Source organism: Ursus arctos, unplaced genomic scaffold, assembly GCF_023065955.2.
Source record: "Ursus arctos isolate Adak ecotype North America unplaced genomic scaffold, UrsArc2.0 scaffold_6, whole genome shotgun sequence".
Lineage (NCBI taxonomy): Eukaryota > Metazoa > Chordata > Mammalia > Carnivora > Ursidae > Ursus > Ursus arctos.
The window spans coordinates 70,203,145-70,230,768 of record NW_026623078.1 but is presented as its reverse complement, the minus strand read 5'-3'; the positions used below and the strand labels follow the sequence as shown (position 1 = coordinate 70,230,768).

The following is a 27,624-nucleotide window of genomic DNA, read 5'->3' as shown; positions in this document are numbered from 1 at the left end:
CAAAAAGGGTGTAATTCTCTCCTGTGAAGAGCACTCGTTGCGTTTTTGCTATTTAGACTGAGGAATGTGTCTGTGAGAGAGAGACAGACAGACAGAGACACACACACAACGAAAACGAGAGTCCCCATCACCAAGCCTTGTTTCAGAAGCTCAAGAAGTTGTTCTGGCCAGAGACTGCCAGTCTTCCTTCTGCTTCCCTTCTGACTTCACTCACCACTCGCAGAACAATCGCACAGAAGGAGACAGCAACCATGACCAGAGCCTGCTTCCCTCCCAGGCCTGCTCTCCTGCCCAGAAAGTGCTCATAACCCCTGGGCCTCGTTTTCTCATTAGTAAAGTAAGACATCTCTATTTCTAGAACCCCTTCCAGCTCTCAGATGGGAGGGATGCTCTCATATCCACCATCTCTTTTCTTTCACCACCCCTCGGAAGAGATGGGCAGGTCAGAGCGGCCGCACGAAGCTGGGAGAAGGTGGCATGGTTCAGCGACAGATCTTGGACTGGAGCTGTTACTTTCGATGCCAATTCCTATGTCAGCGGACTCCACCAAGCTGGCTACGAGGGTGCACGTCCATCCTCCAGAAACAGAAAGGATAAAACTCTGAAGCCACGGCGAGGAGGCCTCTGCCACCGTGAAGGATCAGCGTCTGAAAGCAGTTCCTTCTTTCCTGCCCTCCTTCCTTCCTTTTCTCCGTAGAGAGAAGAGCACAGGTAGGAGAAGTAGGAGATATTACAGGAAAGGCACTAACGGCTCGGATAACTTCCTGAGCTCCCTGCCAGATGTAAAAATAACTGGGAAAAAAACTCCAATAAACTACACACGCGAGCATGAACTGTGTGTGTGTGTGTGTGTGTGTGTGTGTGTGTGTGTGTGTGTGGATGACTGGTAACAATAGAGACCTCAGTCTGGAACAAGCCCTTATGGTCACTGTATTTCCTAATTACTCTGTCTTATATTTCTTCCCAACTCGGGGAACTTCCTATTAAACAGCAGATGAATGTCCCAAGTTAGGGGGAAAGAAACTCCCAGACGCATCACAGCTTAAGTCATGACACAACCTTCTCCATCTGTATCTGCTGAATGTTTCCTGGGATCCCGTGCCAACTGTCCTTTTCCAAGGTCCTCACAGGCAAACAGAACGCCAGCCAGACCAGAACCCAGGCAGAATCCCACCAGGCTGGGGGGTTCTGCTGAGATCCAGCAGCTGACCCCCAGTTTTACCCAGGGAGCTCTGAGAGCTACAGATGCAATGCCCCCCGGGGGACACGAGGGGCCCCCTAGAAGTGGGCTACATGATGAGAGGAGGGGCAGCTGTGCTGTCCCACGGGTGTGGGCCAAAGGCCACCGGCAGAAGTAATGAAAGGCTCCTCCAGCCAGAAGTACCACCCCCAAGCTGCCTGGTGAACCCTCTCTGAACCTGGCTGGAGATTCCCATAATAGAATCACTCATGGTTGAGACAGTAGAGAGAGGCCCCCTGGGGTAAGGAAAGCGGCTGGAACACTGCTCTAGAAAGGCCTGATCACACTGGTAGTACGTGCAATCTCAGATGAGCACTCAGTCTAATGGATCCTCGGATTCTGAATCCACAAATCCTGTATGATCGTGAGAAACACTGACTGTAGACATCTAGCATGGGGCCTGGCAGGTAGCAATGTCTCCGGGTGAACAGTGGCTGCGATTGTATTACCGAAATCACTTTGAAGGTCTCTGTTAAAAAAAAGCCCATGTGCTGACAGGGCTTCTCCATGAGTAAAGATTCCCTTGCTGGTTACTCTAGTTGGGCTCTCAGGGAATGAGCTAGGGCACTGGTTCTTAAAGTGTGGTTCCTGCAGCACCTGAGAATTTTGAACAAATTCTGGGGCTCAGTCATTTTATGACCCCCCCCAAGTTTGAGGACTACCCAGCTTAGGCACGAATTATGAAATCTGGTTGATGATCAGAATTTCTTGGGGGTGGTTAGCAGAGAAATGCAGGTTCCCAGGCCCATCTCCCAGGGATCATCAGGTGCTGGGACGCAGCCCGGGGTTCAGCATGTTAACACGCTCCCCGGGCGATTCCACTGAGCTACAGGTAGGAGAGAAGAAAGCACTCACCGGGACTGGAAGAAACCCCAGGCTGGGGATGGGGAGGGGAGGGGCTGGGGGCCGAGACAGAAGAAAGTAATGAACACCAATGTTCTGATCCCAGCTGTACAGGTTTATGAGATGGGATCTCCTACCACCTTCTCATTTTCCTACCAGGGATACTGAGTCTCAGAGAGAAGTAGCTATCCTAAATCCTTGCAACTCATGCTTGACAGAGCTGAGACCCATGCCAGGGGCCTCCCTTCAGAAGCCAGCGTCCTTTCTCCCGAGCCCCACGACACATGCTCCCGTGTTCACTTCCCGGCACTGTCTCCCTCTCAGTCAAGCACTGAATCCAGGCCCCTTTCCCGAGTGTTGACCAGAAGGGTGAGCTTCACGGCGGAGCTGGAATCAGACCTCAGATCTGAGCTCGAATCTAGGCTCAATCACTAAGTAGCTGAGCCACCAAGTCGCCCTCCCAAGGCCTCGGTTTCCACATCTCTAAGATGGGGAGAAATTCTGACCTCACCAAGCTGCTGAGCAAGTCAAGTAAAATCATACAGTTGAAGGTGCTTTCCAAGCTGTGAGCTGCCCCCACAAACACAGGGACTAAGAAGAAAGAAGGACACACACTGTGACCCCTTGCCTAGGAGCACTGTCCAGCAAACACACTCAGAGCAACCAGACAACACTGACGTGCTTCGCTCCACGCTAAGTGCAAGGCGACACCTTAGTGTCTTTGCTCAAAGCCTTCCTCCGCCGGGAATGCACTTCCCCAAACCTCGTATGTGCACAAATGCCCCTGTGATTCGCTTCATAGTCTGTGCCTGACCTTCCCCACCGGTGAGCCCCGGGGAAAGGCAGGAAGTGACGCTCACGCTCGTTCAGTTTTGTGGCCCCAGAATGTGTGAATCTCAAAGGTGTTCTCAGAAAGTGGTTGATGGAGGTAAGGAGGCTTCCTTGCGCCCATCACCCACCCACTGCCCGAGGTCCTCGGGCTCCTGCAGAGTGCGGTCTGTGAAGGCAGGAAGGGCGGAGAGCGGAACAGCAACCATCAGCCCCTGACCCCGAGGTGGCATCCATCGAAAGCCACTAAATGAAGAAAGTCACTAACCAACCAGGAGGCCCACGGCAAATGCTCAGGAACCTGAGCAAGGGTTTCTGGGGATCTGGTTCTTTCTTTCTCTGGTTTCTCCCTATTTTCCTGGTCTGGAGGATTAAAGGAGGCCTGCAGAGGGAACAGGGCCCTGCGGAGTGAAGAGCTCTAGAATTAGCACTGCCCCAGTGAGCTGTGTGACCTTGTGTAGTCACGTAGGTCATCCTGGCCTTGCTTTGCGCCCTTCGAAACGGAACTGGGTGAATGAGGGGCTACCGCGTTGTTTTCCCCTAAAGGACACAGCAAACAATACAGCCAAAGGGGGAACTGTCACTGGTCCGGCAAAGCAAAATGGGTTCAAAGCTGTCACGGCGTCCTAATGGTGGTCCTCCCACGGAATACTGACAGTAACAATGACATGAGAGACTCATCTTTATGGAGCCTGTGCTGGGCGCCAGGCACCGGACAGACACTTTTCATTCATAATGTCGTTCAATCCTCACAACGGCCCTTTCAGACAGATACTATCCTTAGTCCCATTTTACAGCTGGGAAAACTGATGCTCGAGGAAGTTAAAGCTGGGATCGTGGACTGGTGAGGGAGGGAGGCAGGGTCTGAACCCAGGCTGTCAGGAGTCCAGAGCCCACCTTCTTTCCCGCTGTACCCTACTGAACCTGGACACTTGTTTCCACAGTTAGGAGAGACTGAAAAATCTAGAAGGGCCATTAAAATAACCAATCGTTTTGACTGACCACTGTTGGAGCATTCACGAATGCAAAGTCTATGCAGTTATCCCCAGTACAGGAAGCACATCTCAGGCGCTTGCTTTCAACAGAGAGGCAGAAGAGGCGCCCTGGAGGCAGCCCAGGCCTCAGAGCCGGACAGCCCGATCCCGGTCGCATGCTCAGGGCACCGGCCTCCTCAGCTGGGGTCGGCTAGCCGCTCTGCAGTCCACCTCCACATCTGTCAGGCAGGAGTGCCGGAACATTCCTGCCCGCTCCACCTCACAGGTCCGGCCCAGATTAGCAGAGTCCCGTCAATGTCTACCTTCTCCACATGCCAAATTTTAGAAGATTCTGTCTCTCCGACATTAATTAGTTCCTCCATTAACAAAATAATGAAACACTTGTATAACTGCTGGGGTTTCTGATCAAAACAAGGTGACCATTGTTGCTCGATTCCAGCCCAGAGAAAAACACAAAACACCCCGCCACCACACACACACACACACACACACACACACACAGAGCCCCATGATATTTTTAGGCAGCCAGTGCCACCGTATCCTGGGTACCGTACAATTTCCACTGGTTTCTGGAAATAGTGACTCTCATTATGTGAACTTTTCGGAAAACACTGGCCTAAACAATTTCTGAGGTCTCTTTCAACCCCAAGTTCGTCAGTTCTACCAAATTGAGCTCGTCTGTACGTGCGCTTTGCTCAGTGTGCACGTGTCACTGCTGTCCTTACTTTGTTGGCTCTGTGCTGGAAGTGCGGAAGCGAGCAGGACCCCTCGGAGCCTGGGGAGGTCAGCTGAGGATACCCAACGGGCAGGCCTCTGCCACCCCACACCGAGGGCGGAAAACACATGGAACTTGTTGGGCCCGAGAGGCTGTACCAGCTAAAAATATAAACAAGTTCAAGGAGGGTTTAGATGAACTTGGGGCGGAGTGAGTGACAGGTGAGGGGGATTAGGTACGTGCAGGTTTTGTCCAGTGTTCTGTGTCCCGCGAGCAACCCAATGCTTGGCAGAGCCCGGATGGTCCCACTGACGGCAAAGCTGATGTTCTCGTGCCAGGAGATAAGAAAGGAAAACAAACAAGGAAAGAGGGCACAGGATAGTATCCTGCTTCAACATTTAACTTCTATTGTCAGGGGAAAAAAAATCCACTGTGAAAAAAGCCTGACCGATTTTCAGGGGAATGAGTTTGTTCCTCCCTGCGTTGCCCGGAGGTGTTGGGACAGTGGGGTTTCTGAGTGATTGCCTGTAGTGTGGTTCCTCCCTCCAGGTTGGGAGGCAAAAGCCAGCATCCAGGAATTCTCAATAAAAATATTCTCAATAAAGAGCAATATTTATTACTTAAAAAAAAAAGAAAAAAATCCATTGTAGAAAATACAGAAATCAAGGAAGAAAAATAATCATCTCTGATGCCATGTCTAAGGATTAACTGTGTGAACATTTGCTGTATTTCCATCTTTCTTTTTTTTTTTTAAGATTTTATTTATTTATTCAACAGAGATAGAGACAGCCAGCGAGAGAGGGAACACAAGCAGGGGGAGTGGGAGAGGAAGAAGCAGGCTCATAGCAGAGGAGCCTGATGTGGGGCTCGATCCCAGAACGCCGGGATCACGCCCTGAGCCGAAGGCAGACGCTCAACCGCTGTGCCACCCAGGCGCCCCGTATTTCCATCTTTTCATGGGTTGTTTTTTTTTTTTAAACAATATAGACAGTATTATACTGCATTCTTCATTTAACATTTAACACTTGAAAAAAATCACACTACTAAATAGACTTGTTGTATGGGTTTCTACGCCTTATTTAACCATTAATTTATTTAACTGTTGAATTATTTTACCCTTCACCTCTTGCTGGATACTGCTTTCCTTTTCCCAATTTTCTGCCACGTAGATAATGCTGGGATGGACACACTTGGTTACTTCTTTTTGGAGAAATGACAATAAATCTCAAAATCTCAATAGTGCAACATCTAATAAGTTTCTCAGGGCACCTGGCTGGCTCGGTGGGTGGAACATGTGACTCTTGATCTCGGGGTTGTGAGTTCGAGCCCCACGCTGGGTGTAGAGATTGCTATAAAAATAAAATCTAAAAAAAAAAAAAAAATGTTTCTCTTATGTGGACAAAGGGCACGGGAGGGATGCACATGGAATATTCGCCAGGGCTGCTCTGCGGCTCCCTACAGTGGAGGCTCGCAGCAGGAAGTGCCCGCTGGTGCCTTCCTCTCCTTCCATGCAGCTCTTGATTCCTGCTGAAGATTCTTCCCTGCGTCCCCGCAAACTGAACACTTGGAGAGCGACAGAGACAGCACAGCCAGCCACGGGGCTGAAGCACACCAGGACCTGACTCTGATTAGAGATGCAAATCTCTCAGCTGACAAATCCCAAACACCAGCCCATCAGAGCCCCCCACCGAGGGCCCCTCAGTTGGGTGGCCTCAGGCTTCCATTTTACCTGAAAGAGCTGAAAAGGAGTTGGCTGGGCCCTGGCTCGGTAATCTGAGAAGGGAAGGATCCGTCTGAAAAGGAATGGTGTCCCTGGCGTTTCAATTTTACCCAATAAGAGAAAGTCAGTCCCTTTCTTCCCAGCCTTAATGCCACTAAAAGCCATTAAGCACCGCCAGAGACAGGAGACATTTATCTGTTGGCAAGTGTGAATGCTGCATTCTGTACCTCCAACAGGGATGGAAATTAAGCTGTTTACTTGGTGGCCACCCCAAGGGACTGAAATGAAGCTCTAATGTGATGGCATTTCTGAAATGCGTTCTTTAAATCTCAAATTCTCTGTCCTGCATTCCCCACCTGGAAACCCATTCGGAACTTGCCAAAGTAATTTATCCGAATTACACTCTGACCAGCTCTGACCACCAAATGCAAATGAGGGGACGAGCAGGAGACCTCACTCAACTGGGTCTCATTTTGGAAAGGAGGGTGGGCCTCTGAAGGATGTTGGGGGGCAACAGGGCTAGCTTATTCGATAAGACCGGAGAGAGGTCCGGGACCCGGTGCTCGGGTGCATTTCCTTTGGATGCTCAGTCATGCTCAAAATTGAATGTGATCAAGTCCCTCCACATGGCAGATTCTCCCTGTCTGGAGCAGCGAACCCACGTCCTCAGCACCCACAGAGTTCCCCTTTACAATCTGTCGACGCCAGTCCTCCTTCCAAATGTACCTTCTATATGCAGAAAACCTGTCAAGATGAATGCCATCTGGGGTCATTTATTTTGTATCCTTTTGCCACTCTTAAAATTCAGAGCCCTCGACTCCTGGAGTTATTGCCCTGCGACTGCTGGCCCATGACTTTGCTTGTATGTTGGTTTTCCAACCCTACGTTCCTTAGCACTCAAAGGTGGAACCAGTCTTTAATGTTTGGTTCCTGTTATACTGAAAGTCTGTGTTCCCCTAAAATTTATATGATAAATCCTAACACCCAAGATGATGGTATTTGGGGGTGGGAACTTTGGGAGATGATTAGGTCATGAGAGTGAAGCTCTTATGAATGGGATTCATGTCCTTCTAAAAAAGAGCCCGCAGAGAGACCTCTCACCCTGTCTGCCATGTAGGACACAGCAAGGGGGCAGCCATCGTGACCCAGGAAGCAGGCTCTCGCCAGATACCAAATCCACCAGAGCCTTGATCTTGGACTACCCGCCTCCAGAACTGTGAGAAATACATTTCTGTGGTTCACAAGCCACCCAGTCTAGAGTATTTTTGCTATAGCAGCCCAAATGGACTGAGTCCCCAAGAGAGCTCAAGCAGAGAGACTTTCTTGCCCAGCTCCTAGAATGAGGTGGGAGAGTTTTCACATTGTTCTTACTCTTGTTTTCTAATGTATATGAATTTGGATACATGTGTATCCTTTTAAAGGGACTGTCAGCACATTAAATGAATGTTCAAAAAGTACAGAAATTCTAACCACTGTTGTAAGTTCTTGAGGTCCTTTAATGAGAGTAAAAGGTAACAGGCCTTGTTTAAGTGCAAATTTTGCACAGTTAATCCAACTACTTTGGATTTTTTAGATTTGGACTTAAAACATATTATAAGATGCCCTCTGTGGTATAGTAAACTGGTGATTAGAACAACATACTCTGGGGTGAATCCTGGCTCAGCCACTTACCAGCTGTGTGACTTTGGACATTCTAGTTAACCTTTCTGACACTGGGCATGTCCGGATTCCTTAAACAATGTTATGCTACCACACATGCACTTTATATATTCCTTGTTTTACCTACTGCATCATACGAGCAGCTAATCTTACACACCATTAAAAGAGTTGTGTAACTTTCTATTCAATCACTGGCTCAGAGTTAAGTAAACGTTTTCTAACTTTTTGGCTGAAATGCAGTGTTTTCATGACTTTAAAAAAAAAGATTAATACCGTCAATTTGTAGGATGTATGAATGGTTATCTGCCATCTCTGGATACTCGGCGTAAAAATAAAAGCCAGCCCCCAGTACACGCCCAGCCCCACTGTGCTCTGTTTATACCCCAAGGAGAGTGATCTGTAAGTAGTCATCCAGGAGCCCGTTGACATATACGATCCACAGCCCCGGGAAAGGGAAGGAAAAAACCACGCGATGACATGAACCACTCAGCCATTCAGGGCAGCCCCCGCCTCTGGTCCCGTAGCCCACCTCAGCTCACCTCGGCCCACGGGGCCGCCTCAGGACATCGCCTATGGCTACACCTCGCACAGTTCTCTCTCGACTGCGTGGGGGGCTCTCTGCTCAGACAAGGGGAGTTACAGGATGACTCATCCTGAGATCACTTTAGCCACACTGGTGGACGCAGGCGTGGGTCATGGCTGTCCCTGTCTTCCCCGGTTCCAGCGTCCCTGCTGACCAGGCCTCTCTCCCTTTTCTACATAATGACCCTGGCTAAGCCAGTTTGAGGACACACTCTCCCTTACAAGTTACTCCTGGGGGGATGTGTGAGTGTGAGTGTGTGTGTGTGTGTGTAGAAGGAGGACCCCCGCGCGCGCACACACACTCTTTCTCTCTCTCTCTCTCTCTCCAGGCATTCTCTCTCTCTTCCGTCTCCAGTTCCCGAAAGACCGGGAATCTTTGCTCCACTCCTCTCCTGAGCTCCAGGTCTGTGCCTCTGCTCTTGGGTCACGGCTGCTCCTGCACTGACATGGGAGTCTCACTCCCGCCCTGCACCTCACTCTGCTCCCCTGCCGGCACCTTCCTGCCAGGAGCCCGTGGTGCTCTGCGGTGTCCCCACTCCTTTCGCCCTCATCCTGCGTCTGTTCTCAAGACTGTCCGGGAGCTGGGGGCCTCGTTACTGCCATTTCTGTGTCACTGACTTATGGATTCTCTCCTTTTCTTCTAAAGATTCTGCTGCTGCAGCTGGTCTGGGTAACCTCGGGCTGGTTGCTTGATCTCTGAGCCTCAGTTTCCTCATCTGTAAAACAGGGCTATATTGGTACTAACTGGCTTCACAGAGCTGTTGGGAGGATTAAACACGGTCACACAGGCACAGCACTTGGCGCAGTGCTCGGGACAGAGAAAGCACACGGATGTTAGCAACTATTATCATTATCATGATTAGTCATAATATTAATAACAATTGTTATTCCAAAAGGCCTGAGGCTGTCCCACAACTTGTCATTTCTATGTTCCTCCATCTCAGACTTCCTAATCTCCCCCTTCAAATCCTAGCCAACTCCACACCCCTACTTCCCGATTAATTTTTTTTCTTTTTTTAAAAGAGATTTTATTTTTAAGTAATCTTTACACCCAACATGGGGCTCCAGCCCTCAACCCCGAGATCAAGTCACACGTTCCAGTGACTGAGTCAGCCAGGAACCCCTTAATGTTTCTTCTCTATGGACCTGTAAAAATAACAAACCTGGATTTAGAGTCAGGGGATCTGACTCCCAACTTTTTAAGGAAGAGTAAAAATGGTCTGTGACCCTGGGCAAGTAATAGTCTTTCTGGGGTCTCCTCTCCCTCACCTGAGAAATGAAGAGGTTGGACCAGATCTGCGCTTCCCAAAGCACGTTCTGGAAGCTTCCACCACACTCATGCCCCTACACAGAGCCCCCATGGCCAGAGCAGTGCCATAAGTGACTAACCTAGCCCCCTGCCCCCAAGCTCCACCTCCGTTAGCTTGTTGTCTAGATTTGGATACTGTCTACACTGCCTGGCGCCTCAGCCGACTGTTCCTGGGCTGACCCAGACCCTCTCATAAAAGGAGATTTTGAATTGGCATAAATCTCAGCTCTGTAAGGAAGGAGAATGAACTGCCAGCTCGGCTGAAAAACTAGGACAAGGTTCTCTTTAGCAAGTCTCCAGGTACTGTTCGGGCAATCACTGGGTATCATGAGCCTTAAAATCCGCCCTGCCTGGTACAATGTCTCCCGATTAAGTTGGCTGCCAGGCCCAGGGCATTTCAGACAGGAATGGTGAATTTTAAAACCGCACAATTACTAGTAGTTTGGAAAACCCTTTTGAAACACCATGCCAATCATTTAATTCATTTTCCAAGTCCTTTTTAATGCAAAATATGCTAATATATTGCTGGAGTGTCCAGCGGAGAAACCTGCTAGAAAGTGGGGCCTCTCTTGCTTGGGGGTTAAGCGGGGAGCTGGTGGGAATGGGGCACGGGGAGAATAATGGCTCATTTTCCCTCCAGTGAAGAAAAGCGGGCCGATGCCACCGGGTTCAAGTGCTGCTTTGTATGCCTTCAGCTGCAGCAAGGTGCCATCACCCTCGCAGCCACAGATTTGGGGCATAATGGGCTTCTCTGCTGCCCAAAGCCCAAGTCCCGCCCCTCGTAAGTGAGATGCGTCCTTCAGTTGGCTGTCCCCTCCTCCTGGTGTGTAGGGGACAGTGGAGGAGGGAATGAGGAAAGGGTGAGAGAGACGTTTAGGGCTTGAAGGAATACATTAATTTGGGCGGGGGGGGGGGGGGGAATGGGGGGCTTTGACGAATGGCCTAACCCAGCAGGACTCCATTTCTACCTGCACAAACTCCATTAGGAGCATAAACTACAGACTAGGGGCCTCTCTTAGAGGCTGTAGGTCAGTCTACTTCCTAACCAATGCCACAATAGCGTTAAAGGGTGCAGTTCTTGCTTATCTAGTAAGCAGAAACTACTGGGTACACCTTTGTCTGTGCTGGTCCTGGCATGTGCTAGTCCTGGCGTGTGGGGTACAGAGGAGTATAACACACGGATCCAGTCATTCATGGCTATCGGTAACTGAGCACCAGCTATCCCCCAGGGACAATATATGGCTTGCTTGCAGCGAGCGAAACACACGTCCAGGCACAAAGAAAGCGCGGTATGCATGGCAGCATCCCCTCGTATCAGCGTGGGAGAGCTGCAGTGTAATCTACCCAAGTCTCTGGTCCAGGGCTTGCAAACGGGTGGCTGGGCTGGATTCGGCCCTCAGACATGTTTTCTTTGACCTATACGATGTTTTCAACATTTTGGAAGTGTCTTTTAAAAATCAAGATTTCCAACTTTCCTTGAAAAAATTAAAAGGGGCTCTCTGGCATCACTGAATCCATATGCCTGCATGGGAATCAGTCCGTGGCAGGTGTCCCTTTTAGACTGGGCATGGACTCTCTTATTTCGCCAAAGGTGCTACTACTCCCTATTCCGTACCTCTGGCTAGCCTCCTTCATTCCCTCTACCTGCCTGACTTCTGTCCTCATTTGAGTTTGCAAGCCTAACATAGGATAGGCCTCCTACTTTGCCAAAGATGTCCAGGTCTCTGATGGACATCAGGGTCTGGGCTGTTTTTACCATATCACACTGTGTGTCACGAAGGGCAACCTGGGGGTACACAGTGCCTTCAATACAGGAGGACCATCCTAAGGACCTGATGGAGGGACGAGCAAATGAATGGTTGGATGGATGGACCAGCCCGAGCCATGGGGGCCGTCGGTGATGCAGGGCCATGGTGGAGAGAAGGGCTGGAGGAAGGGGGTGGGTGGGGGGTAGAATAAGAGTAGCCCGAAGGAGCTCAGAAAGGGAGTAGGGGGGTCTTGGCTACTTTGTGGACCTGAAACCCCGTTTAGTCCATTTTGTGACTTTTAATATGTATTTTTATTATAAAACAGAACACAGACACGGAAAAGCACATAACATGTAAACATACAAATTGTTTGCAACTGTTTATGATTTTGGGGGTCCTGTTTTCTTTCTAAAAGCCATCAAAGATGCTTCAAAATCAGGGCTTCTCATGCTTTTTTCGGCTGCACTCACTGTAGATAAGATACCTCCCTCGCTCTTCCAGCCTGATACAGCATAGCAGAAACACCAGGGGTTAGGCAGCTGGGAGACCCGGGGTTCAAGTGCCAACCCGAACACCTGGAGAAGGCAGTTCATGCTCTCTGGACCTCAGATGGGGAGACAGGACAGGGTCTCTCTGGGGTGCCAGCATCCAGTGCTCTAGGACTCTGCCAGGCTGAGAATACTGTGGCAAGCAGAGGGAACCTGCTAGGAGGTCCGTGAAAGGAAGGGCAGTGTAGCAATCACTTACTGGCTCAGGTCAGAGCAAAACCGCCCTCATGGCTACATTAGAACCAGAAGCCAGGTGTCGGCACGGATCATAGATCCCTCCAGGTAACAGGATGCTGGCGAAAAGGGAACCTCGAAGTCATGGGCTCCAAGCCCCTCGCTGACTGCTAAGGACACAACAGATGAAGAATGTGACTCACCCAAGGTCTGATCCTGAATATTAAACTGCATCCTAGGAGCTTGTCCTTCAGCCTTTATTCCAAGTATCACCTCTCCCCGGGTCTGGAGGCCTGGCGGTGTGACTGGGAAGGCTGCTCAGACCAGACCTCTCACCCACGAAAGGGCGTAAATGGAAACTTTTGACACGACTGTGTGTGGCAGTCTGAAGTAGGGCCTGTAAGACCTGTACAATAGCCTGAATTAAAGTATTTTTAATATAAACCTTGTATCTAAGCTCACAATTCTACAGCAGAGCATTTTGGATGTCAAAAGAGTTAATCTGTTGATTTAAATATTTTACAGATCCATGATTTCTGTAATCAGTTGGCACATTTTTTTCATACTCTAATACGGCAGAAGACTAAAAACCTGGCTGTGGCCAGGGTCTCTCTTGATCTCTTTGAGGACTGATCCCATGGCAAAACTCGATCATCGGAACCTGCGGGGAGGCCCTTCCAGGCCACTGAATGCAAGCAGGGGGTTGGTGCGGTAAATGGAGTAGGTCCATCTCAGCCAAGCCCCAGGAGCGTGCTAATGGCTGGGCACAGAGCTGACTGCCCCGCCCATGAGGAAGTCATGGCCTAGCCAGGCAGCCAGACACAGAACTCTAAAGTGACTCTAAAGTGATGTAACAACAACTACAGAAAGTGCTGGGGTGGGGCGCCCGGGTGGCTCAGTCGGTTAAGCAACTGCCTTTGGCTCAGGTCATGGTCCCAGGGTCCTGGGATCGAGTCCCGCATCGGGCTCCTTGCACAGCAGGGAGCCTGCTTCTCCCTCTGCCTGCTGTGTTCCCCGCCCCCCCCCCCCAGCTGTGCTTTCTCTCTCTGAAAAATAAATAAATAAAATATTAAGGAAAAAAAAAAAAAGAAAGTAAGTGCTGAGGCAACATGGAGGGGAAGAGAATGTGCGTTTGCCTGAGGGTGTTCCAAGAGGCAGAGGGTGTGATGGGAGGCGTGGCAGTCAGAATGACGCCCCCTCCAAAGATGTCCACGTCCTAATCCCGGGGACCTGTGAATATGTTATCTTACACGGCAAAAGGGCCTTTGCAGAGGTGATTAGGTTACCGATGTAGAGATGGGGAGATCATCCTGGCTTATCCGGATGGGCCCCATGGAATCACAAAAGTCCACAGAAGTGAAAGAGAGAAGTGGGAGGCTCAGAGTCAGAGCGACACAGTTCAAGAAAGACTCAACAGGCCATACCTGGCTTTGAAGATGGAGGAAGGAGCCATGAGGCAAGGAATACAGGCAGCTTCTAGAAGCTGGAAAACCCAGGGAAACAGATTCTCCCCAGAAGGGGAGCGCCTCCAGAAGGAACTGCCCTGTCAGCACCTTGATGTTAGCCCAGTGAGACCCATTTCAGACTTCTGACCTCTACCAAGTTTGTTTGCAGCCCGAGGTGAAATGAATGCACGAGGAAAACCCGAGTAAGACACAGGCGCTCTGGGGACCGGTCCTGAACTGGCACCATCTGCTCTCTCAAAGCCCCCGTTCCTCCCTCGGAAAGACAAGAGCATGGCGGGGGTGGGAGGGATGGCCGGCATAGCTGGTGGAGCATGCGACTCTTGATCAAAGGGTCGTGAGTTCAAGCCCCTTGTCAGGCTTGGAGCTTACTTTCAAACAAACAGACAAACAAACAAACAAACAAACCCAACATCACTGGGGGTAGATGCTCTTTGATGTCCCTTCTGGTTCTGACACTTGGAGATTTCCAGAGGAGTAGAGTAGCCACTGTGGTGTAATAACTGGCGAGTGGTTGGGGGGGCTGACAGAAAACGGCCTGTCCCAAAGCGTATTTGGTGGAGTTAAGTTCTATGGGCTGTGGATAAGGGTCAGTCGGCAGAGGGCCATTTGTGCAGCAAATCATTATCCAGCACTTTCCAGGCACTGTTCTGAGCTCTGCGGAGCCAGTGGTGAACAGGACAGATGATGTCCCTACCCTCACAGAGCTCGGATCAGAGGAGGGAACCCACGCACAGAGAACTAAGAACAAGCCAGTTTCCGTTGGTCATTCTACCAGGACGAAAATGCAATCTGGTGATAAGACAGTGCGGGGCAGGGAGGCTGGCTACTGCTCAGGGCTGGCCACCCAGGGTCAAATTTGACCTGGGCCTATGTGATGAGAAGAGCTGGGCATTTCAAGAAAAGGGGGAAAGAAGTATGAAAACGAGTTAAATAAAATTAAACAAAATTCTATATAGAGGAGTCCTGAGGGTTTGGAAATATTAATTGGTTCATGTGCTCATTGTCCAATGACACGTTATTTTATTGAACCAGGCAGTGTTCTAGACACAAGAGATACAGAACTGAACAAAACAGGCAAAGTCCCTCGTGTGTGGAGAACTGTTAGTGTGGGGGAGACAGACAATACGAAACTCAACAGACAAATATAAAATCAGGACATGGAAGGACTCTGAGAAACATCAGGTATGGGAACAGGTGTTGATGGTGATTGTAATGATGGTCTGGGAAGATATCTGGGGTAGATATGTGAGCAGAGAATTAATGTGCAGGGTGAGTCGGTATGCAGCATTTCCCAAACCAACATGACCATGGAACCCCTTTGTCACAGAGCATCATGCAGGACTCCTGCTCCTTGGAACACACTTTGAGAAACACCGGCACAGAGACAGTTGAGGCGTGAAGGTGGCATCCGTACACTCCCACAGGGCCGAGGCTAGCACGTCAGCATAGAGACTGAATCTCATGAATGCCAAGTAAGACATTTTGTACGGGAGTCCCTCCTCCAAATGCATATCGGAGTGTAGGAGGGGGCGCCTGGCTGGCTCAGTCTGTAGGGCATGTGACTCTTGATCTCGGGGTGATGGGCCCGTGAGTTCAAGCCCCAAGTTGGGCATGGAGCCTACTTAAAAAAAGAAAAAAAAAAGGAAAGTGGGAGTGACTGGGAGGTTTCTGCTTGGCTTCTGGGTTAGTAAAGCCCTGTATACTTTCTTGGGCTGTCCTGGAATCACCCTCAGTTCTGGGGGATTCACGAAGCTTGAGAATACAGTAAGCCCATGATTAGACAAGATGGCCTGAGCACATGCTAGTTCTCCCCAGAGAGCAGAATATAAGAACAGGAATCCTTTTTCTAGGATTTTATGTTGCAAAGAACATGTCCTTCTTTTTAAACTGTATCTGGGTGACAGCAATCAATGTCCACATTTCCGGGGATCTTTACCCAACTCCCCTCCCAGTTCTGATAAAGGAATGAACGGTACACCCAGCCCCAGAAACAAGATCTGGACCCTGACTCAGGGCCTATACGCACGCAAAGTGCACAGCCTGAGAAAAAGACTAATATTCTCTCCTCGAGGCCACAGGGAGTTTCACTGCAAACAAACCCCACCGTCCCTGCAATGTCCTTTCCTGTCTAGAGAAGGCTGTCTGGACTTTCTCACGGCTCCAATCAGACGAGGCACATTATGTATTCAAGTCCTGCCGCAGCAAAGCCTTCCAGCACGCCATCCTGCCCGGGCTTCGGCAGAGACGCCTCTCTCAGGAGAGGGCTCTGTGCAGGAGAAGCTGGGCTCCAGGTCGGCCAGAGGACCGCGCTGAGCGCCCGCAGAACGGGGCCTCACCTGGCAGGTGGTAATGCCGCTCACCTTGCTCCTTCCCTAGGCGCGAGGTCAACACAGACAGATGGGAGGTCTTCCCATGAGAGCTGCCGCCTTTCCCGAGCCGTGGGGAGCACCTGACCAAGCACCTGTGTGGTTCCTCCGCTCGGACGCTCTCCCACCCCTCACCACCTTCTTGTCACCTGTCATCTTTTTCATCGCAGCTCAGTGTCACCTCCTCCGGGAAGCTGTCTTGACCGGATCAAACACCACCGTTTGGGGTTCTTATGGCTCATCATGCCTCTTTTATGAGCACCTGCAGTGGCTTCAAGTCCCTGGTCTGCCACTCACTGTCCCTTGAACAAACCCCCTCCCCACCCTGGGCCCTGGGCCTCAGTTACCCACAAAAGAAGGGAGTTGATAAGATGCTCGCTCTGTCCCCCCCCCCAACCCTCCGGGCTTTCCCTTCCTAGGACAAGAATCACAATCACACAGCAGTTGGCCCCGAGCCAAGGTCTTGACCTTGGGCTGACTTTGGGAAAAACCCCTTCCCTCTCTTTCATTTACTCAGCACTAAAATGACACAATTGTGAGCCACAATACTGGTTTCCAATCTTTTTAGGGCCAGATGTCCCTTTTCAAATGATGCAGTCTCATACCTAACCCAGGTAACAGCGGAGCTACTTTTTGTTCGCAGTGGGAGCCGGGCCCTCCGCCTCGGAGGCACTTCCCCCACCCGGGCTCCAGAAGCAGTTTTCAAGCCACTCCCTAAGACGGGCTTTCCAAATCTGACACGAGGGCAGGGCAAGCTCCAATGTCCACCCACTCACACCTCATGTCGACTGGCTGCTTGAATCCTGTGAGGTCCGCCGCTCTTCTGTTGACAAGTGTCCAAAAGATACAAAGGTTTGTCTGTTCCTCTTTAATTTTTCTTCTAACGTTGGACTGCACAGGCAGCCGCAGGGCATGCACGGAGTGAGGGTTATAAAGGGAGGACAGGAGACACCAATCAATAAGCCCAAATCTCTGAAATGCACGCAAAGGCGACAAGCGCTGGCACAGGACACAAGGGACCGCTGCTTAGCCCTGCCCTCTCTCTCGCAGAAGAGGCCCCGACCCCCATGGAGGGTGTGCTGCCCTCCAACACATCCCGGGTGCCTGTGTCCCATCGTGCCCAGAAGCGCTCCCCGAGTTCCAACTGTGGGGTTCTGACCATGGAGGACTGGGCAGTGAATCAGGAGACCTGGCCCTGGGCCCCAGGATCACCCAGTACAGCCCAAGTCAAGGGCACACATGAGGACTCAGGGCCCTGCAGTAGCAGCCCACCCCTCTCCAGAACTCAGAATTTGCTGGAACATCTACCAATCAGTCTAACCCAAGTGAAAACGGCTGGGTGCTTTCCACAGCCAGAGCTGCACACTCCTTATTTCCTTATTTTCTAACACCTTCCAAATTCATCACCCTCCATGTGGTGGGCAAGACAGGCAGACATTTGTGGAGAAGGTGTGAGTGCCCCTGCTCCCTCCATGTCAGGGAGACACACAACCCACTGAGAAGTCTTCTGGAGCAGACTCCACGGATAGGCCTTTGTGGGCACCTGTCCTCAGGTTTCGATCTGGAAGCCGCAAGAGCTGACCTTTTGGAGCCGGAGAGAAAGGTTTCATATTCTGAGGCAACTGATTGTTATTATTATTATTCTGTTTTAAAGACTCTAAGACCATCTCCTTAGAGGTTTCCTTAGTTTCCCCCCAATACTTATTTGGCTTATAAAAACGCGTTAAATCAGTAGTCAGTCTGCTCCTCTAAATGTGTCCCACTCTCAGCCCCGTGGTCTGGTGACAGTTCTCTGTATCAGTCTCAAGACAGCAGCTAAACTTCTGCGTGACCTGGCCTCTCCCCCTCCTCCCCACTCCCTGCCCCCTTGTCGTGTCTGGTCCTCTCCAACTTAAACCGTGAACCCTCGGTGACAGACGCGCAAGCTGGAAGGGGAGGGAGGCGGTGCTATTTATAATTCGGCGGAGTTGGCCCTCAGAACACGGCCATTTTTTCCAGGCGGCCTGCCATAGCCCACATTCCCCAGGCTCCATATATGGGCCTCCCACAGGCCCCTGTGGCCTTAGCCTCGCCTCTGAGAGAACCGAGGCCGCCTGGCCAGTCAGGAAGGTAAGGCCCAATCTGTTCCTCCAGGGCCTGAGCGGGGGGCCACACACAGCCCTGGCCTCTGCTTGCTTTCCCTGAGGGGTGGTCGGAGACAGGGGAGAAAGGAATAAGGATCCCCGAGGTCCCAGCCTGACGGAATTGGAGAGCAGCCGGCTTTCCCCCCAGGGCTTGAATAAGAATGGTGAGGAAAAAATGTATTCTTGCTACGAAACATTAGGTCACCCCTTCTTTTTGCCAAGTGGTTTTCAATTGTTTCCATCGAGATGTGACTGAGGTCCATGGCAGCCTTGCCAGCCCCTGAGGGCTCCGAAAGCTGGATTTATGGACGCCCTTGAATGGGCAGATGGGAGGGGAAGCCCAGGGAGGGTGGGCAAGCCAAGGCAAGGGAGCGGGGCTTTGCCAAGCAGATATTTTCTGCAGGCTCTCGGCCTTGATTAGCATATGTTCAGGGCACAGAGAGAGAAAGGTGTCTAGCCTCTCTGGGCATGCGGACATAAGCGCCCCACTACCTTCTGGAAGCCAAGCACTGAGGCAGGAGGAAGGGCCTGACCGGTTGAGTTGTCACCCCAGGCTTTTCTCATCTCTGTCCCTTCTGTGCTGACGCCTGTCAGGCCAGGCTGGGGCCACACATGGGCGGTGGCGGAAGTTGGGGAGTGTACAGAGCAGGAGGGCTGGAAACCCCCCTCCGCGTTCATGTGGGAGATTTTACTTCCATTTCTTGGACAGTGTTTCCAAAGCCTCCTCAAGAATCGTCTGCAGTGGACACAGCTGTGTCAAATCAAGTTCGAGTCCTTTCTCTAAATAGCCTTCTGTGGCCATCTGGATATCTCTTCCTTAGGATGGAGAGCATCTGGTATTATTATGAATTGTTATTTTTAATATTAGTAATAATACTTTGGCTTTATTGAGCGCTTACTATGCCAATCACTTAACATATAGCATCTCATTTAATCCTCATAATAACCCCAAGAGATGGGTGTACTTTTGCAGGTGAAGAGACTGGGGTGCAGAGACATTAAGCAGTGTGTCCATGCTTCCTCTGTGGGTAAGGAGCAGACCCCGAGTCTGTCCAGCTCCTTACTTCCCACCTCTCTGCTATAAGCTCCGGCTCCCTTCACTTGCGCCTGCGTCGTCTTTGTTACTTTTATTCCTTGCAGGTGGAGGCCAGTCTTAAATGCACCACCCCTTCTCTTCTCCCCTGAACATCTAGAACAAACTCGACTCATGGAAAATCTTCACTCGTGAGGTGGTTTGCCGGCCAAGGGCACCTCTCACCTGTGAGCTCTTTTCAGCCTTGGATGGATTCCGGATTCTCTTTGGACTCCGTGGCCTCTGCTGCCCTCGATGTAGGGCCAGGACCCTCTATCCGCAGAGGTCCCACTGTCCCTACCGTTACTTGCTTGCCTGCGACAAATATGGGGCTGGCACTTCAGCAGAGAAAAGCAGCAGCAGGAGTTGATCAATTCCTAAGCAACAAAGATCCTGTTTTCATGCAAACGTCCTCGGCATTAAAACAAAAACAAATTCTTCCCAGGGCGCGTCCTGGATGCCAAGTCTTGTTGCAAGACACATTTTTAAGCAGGGTTTTGCGCCTGCGTGAGAGACTAACAGGGAACGAGAGGAGAGCTGTGTGCCAACTGCCAAGTGCTACGAGGCGATGCAGGACCTTAAGGTGGGATGGCAACAAGTGCCTTGAGTTCTGAACAGGTAGGGACCATTGAGAGCTTCCTGGAGGAGGGAGTTATTCTGATGCAACTCAGAGGTTTCCTAACAGATGGTGTTGGCCTGATCCTGCAGGAGGACCTGGGTGCCCACCAACACCAGCACTACTGGAACATTGCCAGGGTCACTGGGCTTGCCCAACAGTTATAGAAACATCCACAGGGCATCTGGCCTCCAGCTGGCTCCAGCAGTTTTGTCCTCTAGGATCATGGGGTTCAAAGGCAACACACATTAGTTAACAGATGAAGGGCAGGCCACACGATTCATTTTTGGCAAATAACCAGCAATACCACGATGGTGGCGTTTGAGTGATGAGATCACCTGGTCCCAAGGCTCATGGTCTAGCCAAAAACCCAGATCAAACCTCTTTTCTCCTGCTCTCTGAAACCTTCTGTGCAGCCTCCTATTCTCACACCGAGGAGGTATTCCCCGGCTTCAGCACATGAACTAGAAGCAGCTAGTGGGCTCAGGACGAGGAGATACAGAGAACGTAGCACCGGGTTGCAGCCTTCTCAAGCTAGCCTGAGTGCGGCTGCAGGGTAAGAGGAGCTCCTTGCCAATGCATTTCTCTTCCCGGCACCTACCACAGCAGCAGGGACTGAGCAGGCAAAGGTCTGGTGCTGGGCACAGTAAGTGGGCAAGTCTGGCAGGAGAAAAGGGCCCATAAAGGAGCTTTGTGACAAGAATCAGCTAAATAGAGTGGAAAGAGCACGGACTTTGTGTACAAAAGACGTGGGCTGGCATCCAACACTGTCACCGTGTCAGGGACTGAGCGTGCTCCCCAGTATCCAGGTTCTTCTTTGCCTGCCAGGCATGCATGCAGCTGGACTCCATTTCCCAGGCTTCCCTGCAGTTAGGAGTGGTCACATGACTGCACGCTGGCCAATGGAATGCCAGCAGAAGTGATGTGGGCCAATTCCAGGCCTGGCCTGGAAAAACCATCCGCTTGAGGTTCTTTCTCCACCAACTGAATGGGGACCACTTCCAGGAGTGAGAAGAAACAGAGCCACAGAGAGAAGGAGCCTGGGTCCCTGAATCACTGTGTGGAAGACCGCCTACCAAACAGACACGCTGAATTGTGTTTGCAGGAAATAAACTCCTGAGGTGTTCAGCTATTAAAATCTAGGGGTTGTTACAGCTGTTAGCCCAATCCGACAAATACGGCCTCTTGCTGGCCAGGTGGCTTTGGGTAAGTTTCTTAACCTCCTGCAGCTTCAATTTCCTCATCTGTAAAATGCGAATTAAAAAAAAGCCTTCCTGAGAACAGACTGGGCTACCATTTATGAAGATCCTAACAACCAAAGGTGCATTACGACTTTTGTGAGCCCTAGATATTTTTGCCTTTGTGGACCCCTTCCGGCATTAAAAAAACAAAAACAAAAACCCCACAAAAAACAAAAACCAAAAAGCTCAAAATAAAAAACAGAACAAACTAGGTTTTAATATTACATTGGTGTAACGATGCATACAATCTAGGCCAGATAAACCATTATGTCTATTATTTTTATATTATTATTATATTCATTTTTTCTTCTGATTTTAAGGGAAATTAAAATTAAACATTTTCTGGGGCCCTTAAAGTATTGTGAGCACCAGGCACTATGCCTATGTGCCTAACAGAGAAGCCGACCCTGCTTACTATAGTGTCTGGCCTATGATGCATGCAATAAATCCAAACTATTACAGATTAAAAAATAATAATAGAAAGATGGAAGCATGAAATAGCAACAAAAGGTTACGAAGCCCTTTTCACAGACTTCACATCCATCGTATGAGATGCTTTTCACTTATGTTTCCCAATGAAAAAGGTGAGGCTCAAGGAGACTGAGGGTTATGCTCAAGACGGGTAGGAACTTTGCGCGTGATGCCTTATATCAGGCACAATGCTAGACACCTGTCTGACTTTATCACTTTTAATTTTCTCAACGCTATGATGAGATAGGGCTTCTTTTTTTATCCCCATTGTATGACTGAAAAAAAAGAAGATATCGATGTAAGGACAAGTGGCTGAGCTGAGAACTGAAACCACTTCTCGTGCCAAATCTAATGCTCACTCTACCACCTCGCCTTTCCATCTATCAGTAGCTCTGTCATGAGAATTGATAAATGGCAGTGTCTGCGGAGGGTGTCAGACACCCCAACACCTTCTTTCACAGCGCACAGAAGAACCTACTCGAGGCTGAAATCCAAACACATCATGCCAGATTAGACTTGAGCTTTCTCATTCTCCACCCAAATGTACTCCTTAGAAGGTCTAATTATAGTGACTTCTATTTTCTTGTAAATAATCACATCTGTCATAACTGATTTAACTGATCCAAGGCTCCAAGTTGGCAGTCTTGGAGCCCTGAGCCAATGTGTCAATTATGCCAAGTAGTCTGTAAGCAAAAGTTGCACGAAATGGAAGAGAGAGGGGAAAAAAAAAAAAGTCGCAGGCATATAGATGGTGGGGACCAATATGTGCTTTTTCACAACAGTAATATCAACACAAACTCCTAAACGTGGCCAATGGGTGTCAATCCATCGGCAACCTAATTCAGTAAAACAGACACAGCCAGCCAGATCCTGGGGGATAAGAACAATCTTTTTTCGTGGAGACCCAATCCCAGAAACTGGTTTTTCCAGTATCTTTTGAGTTTGAGTAAATACCCCCCAGGAATTTGCCACAGCTCTTTCTGCTTGTTTTCAGGGAAAAAAGATGGGTTGAAGGGCTCACATCTAGAATATACAGGTATCCCCTTTGTGAAAGTTTGTGTTAGGCCACTTGGCTGGTACGAAAGACCTTCGTTAGTACCTGGTTTCACTAATGGAAAGAAATCCAAAGAAGACCTTGGCTTTTATGGAAAAAAGGCAAAAAGTGAAGATAGCATTCAGTACTGGTTTTGCAGTGGTGGTTACAGAGGTGTCCGTACCCCGAGGAGGGGGAGGGGGCCCCCCCCAGCTCCTTCCCCAGGAACCTACACTCAGTGCCTGATGCAACCAGAGCCGTGAGCTGTGTCTGTGAGCATCTGTGCTTTATCTTGACTTAGTTTGTGCATCCGTTAGCAAGATGTGTCCTAAGGTATCAGAAAAGCCTAAGAGAGGTGATTCTGGGGGTCTGGGAGTGCTAAAAAATCTCCCATAGAAGTTAATGGTAATTGCTTCTTTGCTTTATGCCATTTCAGCTTGCTTACGAAAGGTTTCATAGGAACGCTCCGCTCCAGGACAGCAGGGGAAACCTGTTATAAATACAGGGTATAAATTGAGTGTGGCCATTCAGCTGGCATAGAATGGTAGCTAGAACTTTGGATATGGACTTGGTACAAGTCTCTCTCCACTTATCACTAGTGTGACTAAACAAATCATGTAATCTTCCCCCAATTCATCTCCTCTTCCTTATCTACAAAATGGTGACAACCGAGAACCCTCGTGGGACTGAATGATATAATGACCAAGTGTGACAGCCTGTTGGAAAGTGTAAGCACCACAGAAACGCGCATCATCATTATTATGAACAGATCAGCATATACTGAGGCCGGTTTTCCACCCACGGGGATGGCTTCTTTCTCTCCTAATATAACTCCGAGCACAGACAATCACACTTGCAGTCGCAGAGGGGATGAGAGATCAGATCTACTTGGGATTTCTTTCCTAGGCCAGTGCTTAAAAGCCTTCTTGCCAATTAAGCTCTGAAAATCCCTGTGTCTGAAGCTTCGAGAAAGGAGCATCTTCCAGGTAAGAATGTGGAAAAAGTGAAAGGGGACTCTCATCCACTCCCCAGCTGCCCATGGGAAATGGACACATGCTTTTGGTGCCCCAAATCCTGCAGCTGGTGTAACCTCCTTTGGGTCTGATCCATCTGGGTGAACGGACTCTGAAGCCAGACTGCCTGAACTTTGAGTCTAGCTCAGTTCTTCTTCACCTGCGCTGTGACCTTGGGCAATTTCTCTTTCTGTGCTTCAGTTCCTCAACTATAACATGAGGGTAATAACAGTACTTATCCCTTAGGTTGGTAGTGAGGAATAAATGAATGAATACATGTCATAAGTTCACACCTTCACGTAGGAAGCAATCAGCACGTCAGAATTTACTATAATGGCTACAATGGTCATACTACAGCCAATGGAGTTTGCGTCATCCAGTGTTTATTCTATTTTTTTTTAAAGATTTATTTACTTATTTGAGGCGGGGAGGGGCACAGGGAGAGGGAGAGAGAGACTCTCAAGCAGACTCCCCATTGAGCGTGGAGCCCGACACAGGGCTTGATCTCACGATCCTGAGATCATGACCCAGCTGAAATCAAGAGTCGGATGCCTAACCAGCTGAGCCACCCAGGTGCCCTTCATCCAGTGTTTATTAACATGCATGCTTAACAGCTTTTCCATGCCAAACCCCTGACTAGGAAGAAAATTCTGATCTAGATCTGAATCTGCAAGAGAGTCCCAGGGTGACCTCCTTCAAAGGAAGTTCATTTCCGGGGCAGAAATGTGGGAGGAAGGGCTCTGGGATGAGAATCAGGGGGCCCAAGTCCTAGCCCAGTGCCATTTTGCCCACTCTGTGGCCTTGAGCAAGTCACTCCTCTCTGGGTCATAATGTTCTCAGTTGTAAAATATAGAGGGCTTGTGGCTGTGAACCTCAGTTTATTCATCTATAAAAAGGGATAATAGGAAGAACTATCACATCACACCCCATGATGTGCTGTGAAGCAAGTAACGCACCCCACGTGACGATGGACAAGGGTCCTGAGCCGGGCCTACAAGGCCCTAGGCCATCCAATTCTACACGTTGGTCTCCCGGCTTTTCTCCCACCCTCGGGCACATCCTGCCACAGGGCCTTTGCCCCAGCTTTTCCCCTCTGCCTGGAATGCTCTTTCCTCAAACAGCCCCATGGCTCACTCCCTCACCACTTTCAAATATTGGATTACTATTTTTTCCACAGCAACTATCCCTTTCTAGCATAGTACCTGATTTTCTTACTTATGGTGATTATCACTTATTGTTGGTCTCCTCCCAGGCCAAGAATGTAAGTTCCGTAAAAGCGGGAGTCTCTTTTGGTTCTGTTCCCTGAGAGCCTAGAAGATGACCTTGCACATTCTAGGTGATCAGTAAATATTTGCTGATTCACTGAATGAATGAATGAATGAATGAATGAATGAATGAATGACAAAAGAGAGTACTTTGTACACCAAGAAGGTGCTTAATGAATTTTGGGCATCCTTCCTAAATGTGAAGGGGGGATTCTTACTCCTCACTTGTCTTCTTTCCATGAGGAAGGAGCCTCACCCAGACAGCCTGGACCAGTTTCCCTCCCCTTACCCATGTTGGCCCGGACGTGGAGTAAAGCATCTGGCTGGCAGGTGAGTCACAGTCCATTTCTCGACTCGGTGAAGTTAAGCTGCAAGCATCACAGAGGAAGTCCGCCTGCTCTGGCTCCCCCATCACAGAGCAGCAACGGGCCTAAGTAAGCGTGTCTGCTCTGCAGGCTCTCGCTTCCCTCGCTGGATTCTTTACGGTGTGGAGTGCAGGACAGGGAGCGTTCGAAAGATCTTCTCGCCGGCAGATGGGTGTAAGTTCCGCTCACTAGCCTGGTTCTGCAGGGAACAGAGTGTGTATTTTGATCTCCACCTGTCTGCCTCCCATGTCTCTCTTCATTGGTCCTGAGCCTGGTCAGGTAACAGGGTTGTGCCATTTCTGACCCCTAAAACTCCAACCAAGTATTCCAAATTTGAACAAGTGAAGCCTTATGTTCCCTGGTTCCAGATTGCCTACGATCCTGGTCACTCTCCTTGGACATATTAGTTTGTGGCTGTCCCACGTAGCAGACAACATTCCACACTGAGCACAATTCTGCCATGAGGCTCGTGCCCCAGAAGAGAGGCGCTGTTCCCAGCTCATTCACTCCGGACACAGTCAGCCACCGATGCTGTTAAAGGATAGCTATCCATCCCTCTCCCCGCTGCCGCCCCACCCCGGACCTGCAGTCCGCAGAGCTCTTCCCACCCGGGATCCGGGCTGCCTCGGGGCTCTGGTTCTCACTCGCGTGGGACTTGGGGCTGTTCCACAAGTCACTAGATTGAGCTCATTCTTCTTGAGATCTTCTGGGAGGCTGCGTCTATCAGCCAACAGACCGACCATGGCTCCCAGCTTCATGTTATCTCTGACCACACTGAAATGCAAGTGATCAGGGGCTGAAGGTCTGCAAGGTGTCAGGCACGATTTACTACCAGATTTTCTCCTTGCCTTGCCCTTCCAACAAGCTAACAAAGGTAGGTGTTTAATCCTCAGAACAAAACCAGGGAGGTAGGCCTTACCATCCCCCATTTTACAGATGAGGAAACTGAGGTTTTTAGAGGGGTGGGGTCTTCATGTATCATCACAGCTTATAAGGACACCGGATGGCTTCTAGGGCTAGCACTTAGGTCGGAATAGGCACGAGCTCAGAGACCCAGGCTGGGCACCAGGAACCTCAGTCCAAACAATTTTACTCAGATCTGTCGACACCCTTTGGCATGCCCATTTAACCTGCAAACTTATCCACTGGCATCATCCAATACTTCTCCATCATGTTCCCCTGGAGCTCGTGAGTGGCTTTCTCAAACAGCTTGACAAAAACCAGAGAGGCTCAACTTGTGGCATTTTCCTCATCTACCAGCCCCAGAGCCATTTTCGAAAAAATGAAGTAAATCTCATTCAGTCTGATCTTGGTGAGCCCATGCCTGGGTCTACTGACCACCACTCTCCCCTCTCACAGCCCTGGTCAAACAGCCTTGGACACAGTCCAGAGAACCTGGAGATTTAAGGCAACTAAGCCCATCACTAGCCAAGTCCAGGGGCCAGGTGAGACCTGCGATGAGGTCCTGGCTGCCTTCTCCAGCAAGCTGGTGGCAGGGGGTGAGTTCGCGTAAGGATCAGGAAGGAAAACAATTCATCTGGCAAGAAGAGATCTGTCTGAACCACACCTGTTCCCCTTGCCCAGTATAATTCTGGAGTGCTACGCTGCTCTCAGCAGAAACAGCAAGCCCGGCCTGCCTTCCTGGAGCATTCAGGAACTAGTGACAGCAAGTCATCTGGGTACCCAGAAATTAACAGCCTGCATTTATTAAACTCTTACTATCTGCCAAGCACTGGGCACAGTGCTGGGTTTACATGCTCTCGTAAAATGCCTTAAAACTATTTTTAGCAAAGAAATACATGCTCATAATTAAGAAATGAAATACTACAGAGGCTTATAATGAAAACCACCAGCTTGTGATAAAAACTAATCCCCTCCAACATACTCCCCGAGGCCACCTTTTCTAACTCTGGTTCTTTTGGTGGCCACTTCTCCAAATATAAGATTTCCCCTAATCTGCAAAAATACTGGCTGACGTAGACAGAATGACGGCCTCTCTTTACAGATGAAGAGACGGTGGCACCCTGCGGCCTCAGGTCACACAGCTGGGAAAGGGGGGAGTCCGGATTCAAACTCAGCTCTGCCTCACTCCTGGTCCTGCTCTTGAACTTCACGCTCCGCAGCCGGCCTGTCTGGGGCCTAGTAAAGGATGTGGCCCAGGTCACATCAGGCACACAGGCCCACGATGGCTTCTGCAGTCACCTGTTGTCCCAAATCACTCATGGTGGACAT

At 49.9% G+C, this 27,624-nt stretch overlaps 1 protein-coding gene and 1 long non-coding RNA gene across 2 annotated transcripts in view; one reads left to right on the top strand and one right to left on the bottom strand.

The window, feature by feature from the left end:
- ZHX2 (zinc fingers and homeoboxes 2) overlaps positions 1–27,624 on the bottom strand; it is a 152,339-nt gene that overhangs the window by 100,914 nt on the left and 23,801 nt on the right. The gene's annotated exons all lie outside the window — the stretch shown is intronic.
- LOC130542960 (uncharacterized) overlaps positions 1,789–27,624 on the top strand; it is a 46,723-nt gene continuing 20,887 nt past the window's right edge. The window contains exon 1 of the long non-coding RNA XR_008957906.1: positions 1,789–25,357. This is a non-coding gene — a long non-coding RNA (uncharacterized LOC130542960). The remainder of the gene's footprint in view (positions 25,358–27,624) is intronic.